The sequence below is a fragment of the Apaloderma vittatum genome, unplaced genomic scaffold (genome assembly GCF_000703405.1).
Source record: "Apaloderma vittatum isolate BGI_N311 unplaced genomic scaffold, ASM70340v1 scaffold31549, whole genome shotgun sequence".
Lineage (NCBI taxonomy): Eukaryota > Metazoa > Chordata > Aves > Trogoniformes > Trogonidae > Apaloderma > Apaloderma vittatum.
Genome location: NW_009734000.1, coordinates 17,926 through 29,635, shown reverse-complemented (window position 1 = coordinate 29,635; position 11,710 = coordinate 17,926). Strand labels below are relative to the sequence as shown.

The 11,710-nt window shown below is 47.8% G+C and overlaps 1 non-coding gene across 1 annotated transcript; it reads right to left on the bottom strand.

The window, feature by feature from the left end:
- Positions 1-6,716: 6,716 nt before the first annotated feature.
- On the bottom strand, positions 6,717-6,791 carry TRNAI-GAU. Its single transcript has one exon. It is a non-coding gene; the product is annotated as a tRNA-Ile (tRNA).
- Between the last annotated feature and the right edge of the window lie 4,919 nt (positions 6,792-11,710).

Below are 11,710 nucleotides of genomic sequence, written 5' to 3'. Positions count from 1 at the left end.
GTGGGCATGTGTGGGCTGGATTCCCTCTGGTGGAGACTAAGCTGCAAGCTCCGCTCTGGTGTGTACCAAATGTGCTGTGTCCCAAAACACAGGCATGAAGGTCTCAGGCTCTTTGGGACAGCTTTGAGCTGTGTGTGGTAGTGGCACCCAGCTAAGTGCACTCTGAAGTAAAAGTGCAGAAATGCTTGTTAGGAGTGTGTATGGTGGCCAGGAATGCAGTTTCCTGTATTAGTATACAGGTTACATGAATAATAGTCTATCTCTTTTCCATGTAATATTTTGTAGATATATCTACAATATTTATATTGTTAAATATATATGTAGATTATTATCTATATTATATATGTATTTTTAAAAATGTGCTGTATCTTATGTCTCTTCCTGACCTGTTCCCACAGTCATGCTTATTTCTAAAATGTTTGAGCAGTTTATTTTTAAATGATTGCTGCAGTTCTACTTGTTTCCTCCTTCATTTTTTTTGTTTCTTTTTCCATTGTTGAGACTAGGAAATAGCAGTTTCTGGTCAGTGGCCAGCCTCCCCCACTCCCAGTCCTTTCCAGCATGCCATAGTTGTTCTTCAGGGTTTTTGACCTCAGTGAGCAGTTTTTGTAAAAATGCCTTGTTTAATACTGTAAAGCTGGAAGTTGATAGTGCTGCCACCAATGTATCTAAACTACAGAGGAGCCAGGCTCTTACAGCTTTTCTGGCATCTGAAGTCTTGTCTGTTTGCTGCTTGAATTGGGATAAACTTGTCCATGTCACAACTGGTGCAATTTATGGAAGCAAGGGTTTGGCTTTATGTCCTAGGTGGGTGGGACTGGTGTGTGTTGGTGTATCGGAGCAAGAGATATTTGGAGGTGTAGGGTCTTAGCTAGTTGGGTGTGCATGTGATTGCAGGGATTTAACCCTTTTTGCCTTGTTTCTGCCACAGAGGTGGGAGTACGTGTCTGGAGCCAGCTGCCCAGCTGCGGTTGTGTGAGCACTGCCTGACGGGTCGGCCCAGGAACACCAGCCCTAGAGATCCTACAGGCCTGGGCTGTGGGAATTGCTCCAGAGTCCTTGGGCTCTTGCACATCTTTGCTGGAGGAGGACATGGAAGGCAAACCCGGGTGCAGGAGACTGGCGCTGCGTACCTCTGTGCCGCTCTGCATTCCTTCCCCTGGCTGCCTGAGGCAGCTCTGGGGTGTCTTGCTCATGCGGTTCATGATTCAAGCCGAGCCCAGATGTTTTCATGCCCGGTCTGGCCTATTTTCTGAGAAGAATTTTGGATGCCTCAGTCCATTTTATTGTGGTTTCCTTAGTGTCTAGTCCAGCAGAAGCTAAGATGATTCCTGGCCTAATGGAATGCTCACGGGCAGACATGGCAGCTCCTCCTGCATCTCTGCAGCATGTTCCTGCTAACTTCAGAGTGCTCGGAGTTAGATCCACACTGGTGAGAGCCTGACCTCCTGTGGAGGTAGACCTGGCCCTACTGACTGATCTGACTTGCCATTTCCGCTGAGCAACAATAAGAACGTGAAAACCTTTCCATGCTGGCTGATGGACCTTTTCATCAGTGTTATCATCTGTGCTGACAGGTTGATGACAGTAACTGTCCAGAGCTCCCAAAATTTAGTTCCTTGTACCTTTGACAACCATAGGAAGAGGAGCATCCTGCTCTTGGTGACCCTGCTCTGACAGGGAGCTGAACTAGATGATCTCCAGAGGTCACTTCCAAGCCCTGACGTTCTGCGATTCTCTGACTTGTAGGCTCTGATATTAGAGGGAAAGGGCTTTATGCTAAATACTTCCTGATATTGTCAGAAAGTGACATGGTCACCTACTTTATGGACAAATGCTGTCCCCTCTTGTATCCTGTTCAGAATGGTCTCTCTACTCCATTGCTGCCCATTAGCAAGGAGGAGGGCTGGGCACCCAAAGCGTGCTTGGATGCTTTTGTTTCCAGAGGCGGTTGGTGAAGGTTATCTGTGACTTCTTGTCTTCTGCCTGTTACGTTAACCATCATGGCTGGATCCCCTGTGTGGAGATGTTGAAGCCTGGGAGTCACCAGTGGCTGCATGTTGTAAGCTCCCTTCAGTCGAGAGAGTGTGGCTTCCTTGCTATGATCACGGGTGAGTTGCTCTTAGGCAGTCCTTCATCCAGAGATCCCAAGCTAGACTCGTCTGTAGTGAGAATTTTAGCCTGTCTTTTACTTCACATTCACAGTTTGCAGCCTAGGAGCATGTGCGAGGTCAGCCACAGTAATTTAGCTGTTAAACAGTAATTTGATTGATTGCTTTTGGCATCTGTAACAGCAATTAAAACAAAAGTCTGGGTAAATACATGGAACAGTTTTCTGAGGATATGCAAGTATAGTCAGGTTTGGGAAGGCCATGTGTGAGTTGGGAAGCTTACAGCTGAATGAGTGGAAAGGGAGCACTTAGAACAGCTATGGAAGAAAGGGCCAGAATTGTATATATTTGGAATAAATTTGGCATGGGGAGAGGTAACAAGGTGCCCGATTATTAGACTGAGGGTTGTGTAGTGTGGCAGTGATGTTGGCTGTGACTGTGGGTCCCTCCCTTACCAGGAGGGACACAGATGTTTGCCTGTGAGATCAAGATAGACTTGGCTACAGGAGCAGCTAGGGGATGTCAGGACAGAGTAATTTAGAAAGAAAGATCTTGAGCTGTTGCTGCATACAGGTTTGAATGTTGGCAGGGGAGGCTGCTACGGGTAGGACATGAGCAGATGGAGCTGTGGCGGAGCCTGGTGGAGCTTTCTCCGGTGGGAAGGGAGGACAGCCCACCTGGCAGGACGAGCATGGGGTAAGGCTGTGGTGTGAGCGCAGCACGAGGAGCGCCAAAGTTTGTGTCACTGCTGGGAGGGGGCAGAAATGCCACCCCAACTATTCTTTTCCTTGGCTCATCTTTGGGTTGCATTCATCTTAGTGATGACTGACTTTCTGCTGTTGAGTTTCTGGACGTGAGGAGGCTCTGTACGCCTCTGGGCAGTAGTGTCCCGTTTGGGTGATGTCAGTGGAAGAATCGAAGAACTGTGGACCACCATACCTGTAGTGTAACTTGGTTTTTTCTGTACTTTGTATTTAAGAAAAGAATACTAAGTCTCTGGCCTGTCCAAACAGGCGAGACCAAATTGTAGAACAACATTGTTAAAATTCTGTGCTGGTGTAGTATAATCTCTGAATAATTTTACTTTTTTTGTGCAGCAGAGTGTTTCTTTTCTGGATTACTAATTGCATACGACTTTTTGGACTCAGAAGTAATAGTTAGTGAAGGAATCTGATGAGATGAAAAGCTGTCCAGCAACACGTGCCGATGGAGCGTTAGGAACTTCTGTTCTCCGTCTGTTCTAAAAATATTCTGTTAATTTGTACGTGGCTTCCTTTGGCTCACTGACGCTGGGGAGCAGTTAAGCTTCAAGTGCCGTGCAAAATGAGTGCCTGACTTTTTCGTGTCCCTTAACCTTTCCTACTTGGTAGCAGCCCATCACTCCTGAAGAATGCTGCTCTAATCCTGGCGTGGCTGTCCGTGAGCGATGAGCAGGGGTGTAAAGCCTGTCTCTCTCGGAGCCCCTCCTCTCCCCGTGCCCCCGCCGGGAGCGGGGCTGCTGTGGTGGGGGGCTCCCCGTGCGCCCCAGCTCCCCTCACCCGACACTGGCACCACCGCTCATCCCCTCGACTTTACAGGCTTGGTGCTTTCTTTAAATGAACAGCCATGTGTTTGCTGTGTCATGCTGCAGTTGTATTGTTCTGTCAATGCAACAAAATTAATTAAATATATATATTTTCTTAGTTATTTTTTATCAGAATACCACAAGTTGTATTCTGGTTAGGATGCTGGGGCTAAGGGATGCAAGTAGAGTGTTCTTGTGGTAACAACCCCGGGAAAATAATTGTAGAGGTTTGGCAGAATCCCGCTGGGGTCAGTGATGTGCAAATGAGGGTCCTGGGTGCTGGGCAGCTGGAGATAAGGGGACAGAGATAAGGGTCACCCCAGAGTCCCGCACTGAGGGAGCTTCAGCACCCAGTTGTGATCCGGCCTGATAACATCAGAGACTGACAATAAAAGGCATTTGCGCCTCTTAACATCCCTGCATATGTGAAAACACAGAACTATAGTGAGACACTGCTTAATTAATACACTTACAGAAACTAAACTGTTTTTTTATCTTTCAGCAGGGCTTGCCTGAGTGAGAGAAGGTCTTTAAATGCTGTGCACATAAATCAGACCCTAGCTTCTGCACTCAAAGAAAGAACCACAACAACAAAAACCAAACCAAAACCCCACCACCCAAGTTGAAGAAAAAAGAGGGAAAACCAGGAAAAAAATAAACTTTTTGAGGAAAAGCTAGGAGATTTGTTGGTTAGACTGACACTAAAGATTCATTTTCAGAATTGCTTTTTTTGTGTGTTGGCTGAAGTGTTCCTTGAGAGACATTTAATGGGCAATCTATGTAATATTTAAATAGTTAATAAAAAGCATTTAGAAATACTGATCTTAGAATAATAGTCACTGGTCCCATTCAGACTGTGTGTGAGGTTTTGGCGAGATGCTGATGCAGTTGTGGGGCCCCTGGCTCCAGCCTGGCCTGGCGTGAGGCGTGTGACCAACGGGGAGATGTGCTGTCACCCCGGCGTGCCAGTGCCTTCTCAGGCTTCCCCGGGCTCTGCTTGGGTGTTCAGGTGGTCCAGGGCAAAGTGTGATTTGGGGACGTAGCAGCAGTTTCTGTTGAAATAGTCTCAGGACAGGGCAGGGACTGGCTAGGAGGGCCCAGCGCTGAGCCAGGCCATCGCTGGGCAAAAGGAAAGTGAAAGCCAGTAATAAAAATGGGAGCTTTGGTTTAGACTAGAACAAAAAAAAAAAGGAAAAAAATAACCCAAAGGAATGTTCTAATGAAAATATTTACTTGGCAAACTGTTAGGATTTTTGCCTTAAAAAGTGGGGTTTATTTGGAAAGCTAGAGACCCTGATGCTTTAGCTGAGACTGAAGGTGTGTTTGCACTGGGACTTTTGTGGTTGTTTGGGCTTTTTTTGGCTGAGTGGTTTGTTGTTGTGCTGGTTGGTTGTTTCTTTTTTGTTTTTTTTCCTCTTGTTTCATTTTGTTTGTTTGTTTGCTTGCTTTTTAAAAATCGACCTACCATGTTGCTGCCCTGCAGGGTCAACAACAGCTTTGGCACCGCTGGGTCATAGTTTGGCCCAGAGTGGTTGTGACACCATCCCCCCAAGCTCCTCTTGCCCCGTGTACGTGCCCTTTCTGTGTAGATGGGAGTTAAGCTCAGTGTTTCTGCCCGTACTTCTCGCTCTCCTCGCCCACCAGATCGGGCGCACCCAGGCCGGGATCCAGCAGTGTTTGACAGGCAGTTGTGAAACACCTGTGAGCTCTGAAAGTGTATTCCTCCCTGAGCTCCTTCGTCACACTCTGCACAGATAGAATCTTTAATAAAGTATTGCTAGCTGGATGAAAGCAGGCCGAGGCTCATAGAGGCAGACTCTGAGTAAGTTAAAAGTAAGTACCTGTTACTGTGTGCGTTTTGGATTTGTGCGGTTCCTATCTTTTTCCTAAAGAATGCAGAAACAGCTTTTACAGGTGATCTCTGGTAGCTTCTCAGTTGAAAATACTGGCTTTTGGGTCTTATTGGCAGCTGGTGGATAAGTCTGGGGTTAGATTAGAGGGAGTTGATATCTTCATTGGAAGTTCTGTGCCGAGATCTGACAGCAGATACTGGCTTTGGAGAGAGAACAGTTCCAAGGGAAAAAGCACCGTGTCTGGCAGCGGGATTTGGAAGGGCATTTTACCTCTTATGCCCAACGCCCCAGCACAAATTAAGTCAATAGATGTTAGTTGGAAACGTCTCCACTTTGTGTGGATACTTGGAGTGGCCTTATCGAGTGAGTGGTACCTCGGGCTGCCTACATCTCTGAGCTGTTCCCAAGCAGGGAACATGTCCGAGAGCTCTGTGGCAGCTGCGTGGTGGAGCCTCTTCCATGGCAATCGCAGAGTGCGCTGTTTCCCTCTCGTTGCAGCTGTGTGCTGTGTTATAATACCTGTGTGGCAATAGAAAGGGTAATAAAATAACATCTTTGTTTGTATGTGAAATATGTGAGAAGCCACACTAATTCATGTATATCTAAGAGTGTCTTGAGCTGATACCTACTCGGTGCCCCAGGCACGTGGTGCAAGATGAAGCTGCTGCAACCTCCACTGTTCTCTTGACTGTTTTGTGAAACTGCTGGCAAACTGATATCTGTTAATTTGCCCATATAAATGAAACCGTGTGTAGCTGGTTCCTTGCACATGCGGAGTTGCACACCTGATGCTTGCAGCAATGCCCTTATCAGTGAGCCCTGTGCTGTGACCCACTCAGTGGGCGTTTTCAAAGAGTGTTACTGCGTGCGGGCTCTGCGAAGGAAAGCTGTGCCCTGGTGCAAGGTTAATCCTTGAGAGCTGCCTCCTGGGAAGTTTATTTACCCTGCAAGGCAATACAAGATACGGGAAGATACATGTGTGGCTTCAAAGGCACCAGAAAGTTGCATTGTATGTTGGGGTTTTCTGGTCAATTTAGAAATGCCTGTGCTTACTTCATCGTTTGAGTGAGTGTTGCCTAATCTTGTGTTTCATAGAATGGCCTAGGCTGGAAGGGACCTTAGAAATCATCTAATCCAACCTCCCTGTCGTGGGCAGGGACGCCTCTCAGCTAGATCAGGCAACACATGGGGACCGAACGGGGATCGAACCCGCGACCTTGGTGTTATCAGCACCACGCTCTAACCGACTGAGCTGACCGGCCCCCTAAGACACCGTATTGATGCAACACCCACACACAACCCTGACTCTTACACTTGAGGGGCTTTCTAATGAAAAGCCCCTTCTCTGTGTGGCTGAAGGAGGCGCAAGACAGAAGTTCTCACAAGGAGTAACTTCATGACATTTTGCGTTGTTTTCCTCCTGAAGATTTTGCTCCCATTCAGAAGCATCGTATTTTCGCTTCGGGTATGAGGAGCTAAGAGAGCCGTGAGCTCGTGCAGTTCGCTCTTTCTGGTTTTGTGATCACTTGAATCTGAGACATTCAGCCTTTTCCAAGGTGGCAATCTTTTACAATATTTCTTGAGCTGTAGTGTATCGATGTGTGCCTTGTGCGTGGACGCCAAACGGAGTTTGTGGCTGGCTTCCATCTTGCTGAATTCTGGCAACAAAGTTTAGACTTGAAGAAAGGAATACCCAAGGCTGCCGTTCCCCAACATTAGGAATGCCTTTGTGTGTGCTGTTCTGAGGTTGGTCGTTAGTTTGTGTGAGTTTCAATTAAAAAAAAAAAAAAGCAGCAGGCTGTGAATTACTGCTTTTAAATGCACATCTTTCCTTCTAAAGACACAGCTGTTGATGAATTTAGCTTGTGTGTGGCTATTGTGGATGGTAGAATTACAATCCAGTATTATGGATGTTTTCTTTTGATACAAATCTGGTGAGGTACATGCAAAATATGTGCAGCCCTTGGGCTCTTGGCGGGCTGCCACCAGGACTGTCAGCGATAGTGTGGGTGCTTCTGATCTCATCAGAGAAGTCTGAACTCCTCTAATGGTTCGCGTTCCCATGTCTGTGTCGTATTGAGATGAAATGCAATCTTAAATTTCTTCGCTAATTGGCCTGGCTGTTTTGTCTGGCGCGGTCTCTGCTCCACGTCAGGGTGGTGGCGTTGGAGCCCCAGCGCCGTTTCCTGGCAGCCCGTGGTGACTCCTGCCCACCAGGCTCCGCTCGCCCCTGCGGTTCATGCCGGCAGCGAGCTCGGCAGTGCTGGTGATGGGCCCCAGCTCTGCCTCAGCCCCGTGTGGCTGTCGGGCTGTAAAGGAATGGTTCGGCAGGAGGCAAGTAGCTTTCTTAGGAAGAAAAGAGAAAGCAATTTGTATTTGCTGTGAAAGTGTAAAAGGTGGAATCATAGAATCGTTCAGGTTGGAGAAGACCTCGAAGATCATAGTGTCCGACCGTTAGGGTTTGGGTTATTGGGAATTTCAGGCTAGATTCTTTTAAAGTATTGGGACCTAATGAATGCAAACCATGAGAATTCTATCAGTTCTTTTATCTAAAACAATTAGTTGTGCATCCGTATGTTAAATTGGGTATCCCAGCCAAGTAATACATCTGCCATAAGATGTGCTTGTTATTCTTCATGTAGGCTTCTGAAAAGAATTTGATTCCTTCTTTGGAAACCCAAACTGGCTTCAGCATAGGTAGCGGCCTGCTCAGGAGCTAGGGTCACTTTGTCATCCACACTCTGGGGCAGATGTGCTTGTAATTCTGTGAAAAAGACTTTCCCATCATGACTTACAGCAAGTTCCAGGTTTTCTAATTGTATGCCTTTGTATAAAAAACTGAAACCAAATGACCTTCTCACGGTACATGGATGAACTTCTCGGCGGCTGTGCCCCGTCCCCAGCCCTGCAGCACGGGCGCGACATGGGCGGGTGGGAAGCGCGGTGGCGCGAGCGGGCGATCCCTCGGTGCGCAGGTGCCCGCAGGTAGTGGCTGTGGCTCCTTGGCATGTGCTGAAGAGCAGCTGTCAAGTAGTAGTGAAGACTGATATATCTATAAGGGAGAAATAAATGTTGTGTGTTATTCGCTGGTTGCTTTCTAGTTCCTTTTTCTTTATCTAGGCTAAATCCCAATACTCTCCTTTGGAAAAAAGTTCCTGTGGATTAAACACGAGGTACTAAGTGGATGTTTTTGGGGTCTCTAGATCCATAGCAACTTGCTACAGAGTTGTATTAAGGAATGTTCTTTCTCTCTAAGCAGATAGTAGGTAGAAGAGACAGGATTGCTGGTGTCACTAGAACCAGATGTTGGTTCTTACAAATATGTATTACTAATTACTTTAAAAAAAAAAAAAAAGTAGGCATTTTTTTGAAGCAGTAGAAGGCAGGACTTTGCAGACACAGCAGGACGAGTTGAAGTTTGTGACTGGGGTAACCTGAAAGTGCCCTGGAGCAAAGGCCCGGCTGTGGCGAGGCGTGTGGTTTGGGTGCCTGTGCTTGAGAGGGATCGCTCTGGGGATGCAGGGGATGGCCCAAACCAGAGCACCGCTCTGGGGACACTGGCGCTCCGTCCCTGCCCTGGCACCTGCAGTGGCCCTGAGCAGGGTGCCCGACAAGTGGTGTGTGCGCTAGGCTTATTTTTAACCACTGATTCAACAGGCATGTGGCACGTACGTCATACCCCGAGCAAAACGGCGATGGGGAAGGGGTCACGGCGGCTTTTCCCCAGCTCTGGCAGGGCTTCAGCTGTCAGCCGCCCTGGGCTGAGAATGGACCTCGCCTGAGCCCTCCCAAGATGTTCACTTCTCTGGGAGGTGGGGTTAAGGGCTTGACGTGGTTTTGATATAGTTTTATTTGTTGTTTTGAACTTTTATAGTGGATGCGTTTGCTCTGAAACAGACTTTGACGAAAAAAACGGAATTTTGCAAAAGTCAGAGGCTCCCTCCCAGCTCCTTCCATCCTCCCGTCTCCCAGCAGTGCCATCTGGGGTGGTGCAACTGGGCTGTGCCCTGCTGAGGGCGGCGCGGGCAGCGTGCCCAGAGCCCCAGGGCTGAACCCCGGCTGCACATACATGGTGTGGGATTTTAATTGGTGATAAGTACACGAAAGGTGGGGGTTTTTATAGGCTGCTGTAAGTGTGCACACCACTTCTCAGCAAAAGCAGACAAAATAATCTTTGAGACTTCTGGGGAAAGTAAATATCTCGAGGAACAAAGTTTCTTAGAAGCAGGGTTTAAATTCCTAGTATTTGGCTTTTTTCTTTGAGAGGACCACGCGTGCTGTGAGGCACACAAAGTCTGTTAATAGTCTGATTTTGTTATTGTTTGCATTTATAATAGGAAAATATCTACTCATAAATGTCTTCCTTTGACTTTGAAGAGGAATTCTGAACAGAGTTTTCGAAGAGGGTTGAAGAACAACTGTTTTTGTGCATTTGTGGCTTTTTTCCTTGTTCAGTCCCTTTTGTGAGGACTGGTAAAATCCTTGTACTTGTTGATGAACTGCCATCTGTCTCAACGTGGGCTGGGGACATGGGGGCACGTGGAATTCGAGGGTTGGGAGCTGACTGTAGCACTCCGAGTGTGTTACAACTCCCCTCGTGAGACGTGAAGAAGTCGCCATGGGCCAGCTTCTGTGGGAGGTAGTTTCCCTCTTCGGGGGGTGCAGTTTGATTTCCTTCCTCCTCCTCCTCCTGAGAAATACAGGGCAGGAGCATGGGTGTGTGTATGTCTATATATAGAAATCTGTTTATTTATTTATTTAAGGGAATTGAAATAAACTGTTTTGAAAAGAAAACAGTACGTGCATCTTGCAGTTTTCCTCGTTTCCGTACTGCTCTCTGCTGCCTGTACCTTAAATTCCTCTGCTCTAGCCTGCTTGCATTCTCTGTGCTCAGCCTCCTTTCCCGGCAGAGCTGAGCTTGCTGCAGGCTGCTCTCCTGCTTGCCGTGCTCCAGCCCGGTTTCAGCAGAGGTGACCGGAGCCAGGGTAGGAGGGAGCCGTGGGTCGGAGGCAGTGTGGAGGGCTGGCTCCCCACCAGCCCCAAAACGGTGGCTGTCACCTTTTGGTTGGGCTTGGAGGACGCAATCCGTAGCAAAATCAGCAACCTGTCGGCAGCGTGCTCCTGTCTAGTGTCCTGCCCTGCTATGTGGCATTAAATTCATTTTTTTGCCCCTGGTGAAGCCCTCTGTGCTGCCATGCGGCTGACCCGGCCCCGGGCGGCTGGCTTGCCCAGCCCTGCTGCGGCCGACCGGCGGCATCATTAAAATCAAAGTTTTCTGCCTCTGCTCTTTGAACCATTGATGTGTTGAAAGAAAGGGCACGTCTCATGAGCCACCTTGTCTAGACTTGCCAGGAGTTACCTGGGTGTAATGCTGAGGAAAGCGCTGGTGTAAGCTGTTGGGCCAAGAGGAGCGTGCATGCTGGCTGGGGAGGGCGGCATCACTCGCACGGCCGCTCCCCCTTGGAGCGACAGAGCCCTCCGAGCCCGTGTGGGGCAGTGAAGCAACTCCTCGTTCCCTGGGATAGCTCTGTTGTGCTTTAAGCTCTGTACTGGACAGCTCGATAGTCATGCTGTCTGTGAGGTCATTTCACCGTGTTCCCGGCGTGGCTGTTACAGGTCAGGTATTGGCACGTCTTGGGAATGCATGGACGTGTATTGAGAAAGAGGAAGGCAAAGCAGCTTGGTGAGTGGATGTTGGAAAATGAGATTTTTTCACTCCTGGGGCTGAAGTGGTGAGTGCTGCCTGTAAGAAAAAAACCTCTGAATACTTGGGTTCAGAAATTTTTGACCATTTTAACTGATGCTGAAGCAGTTACTGAAGTGTCTCATATTCTGCAAAACGAATCTGTGTCAGGAAATAGATACAGAAGAAAATGGCTTGGCTTTTGTCACCAAGCACTTAAGCTGCCTGCTAATGGTTTGGAAAGGCAGCAACAGAAGGTATCTGAAAGAGAAATGGCGATATCAAATTTGTTTTCAAGTTTTATCTGCTTCACTAAAATGAAATCTGAAAAATGAAGCTAAATACTTACACACAAGAAGGATGGCAATAACTTGGTGCCTTGGCCACGGTGAGGAACCGTGTTTGGTACATACTACTTGCCTCTGGTTTTGATTGAAATTTCGTGGTATGCGATTAGGCCCAAGATTCCCTGTAGGAACCAGGCAGCACAGGACAGACG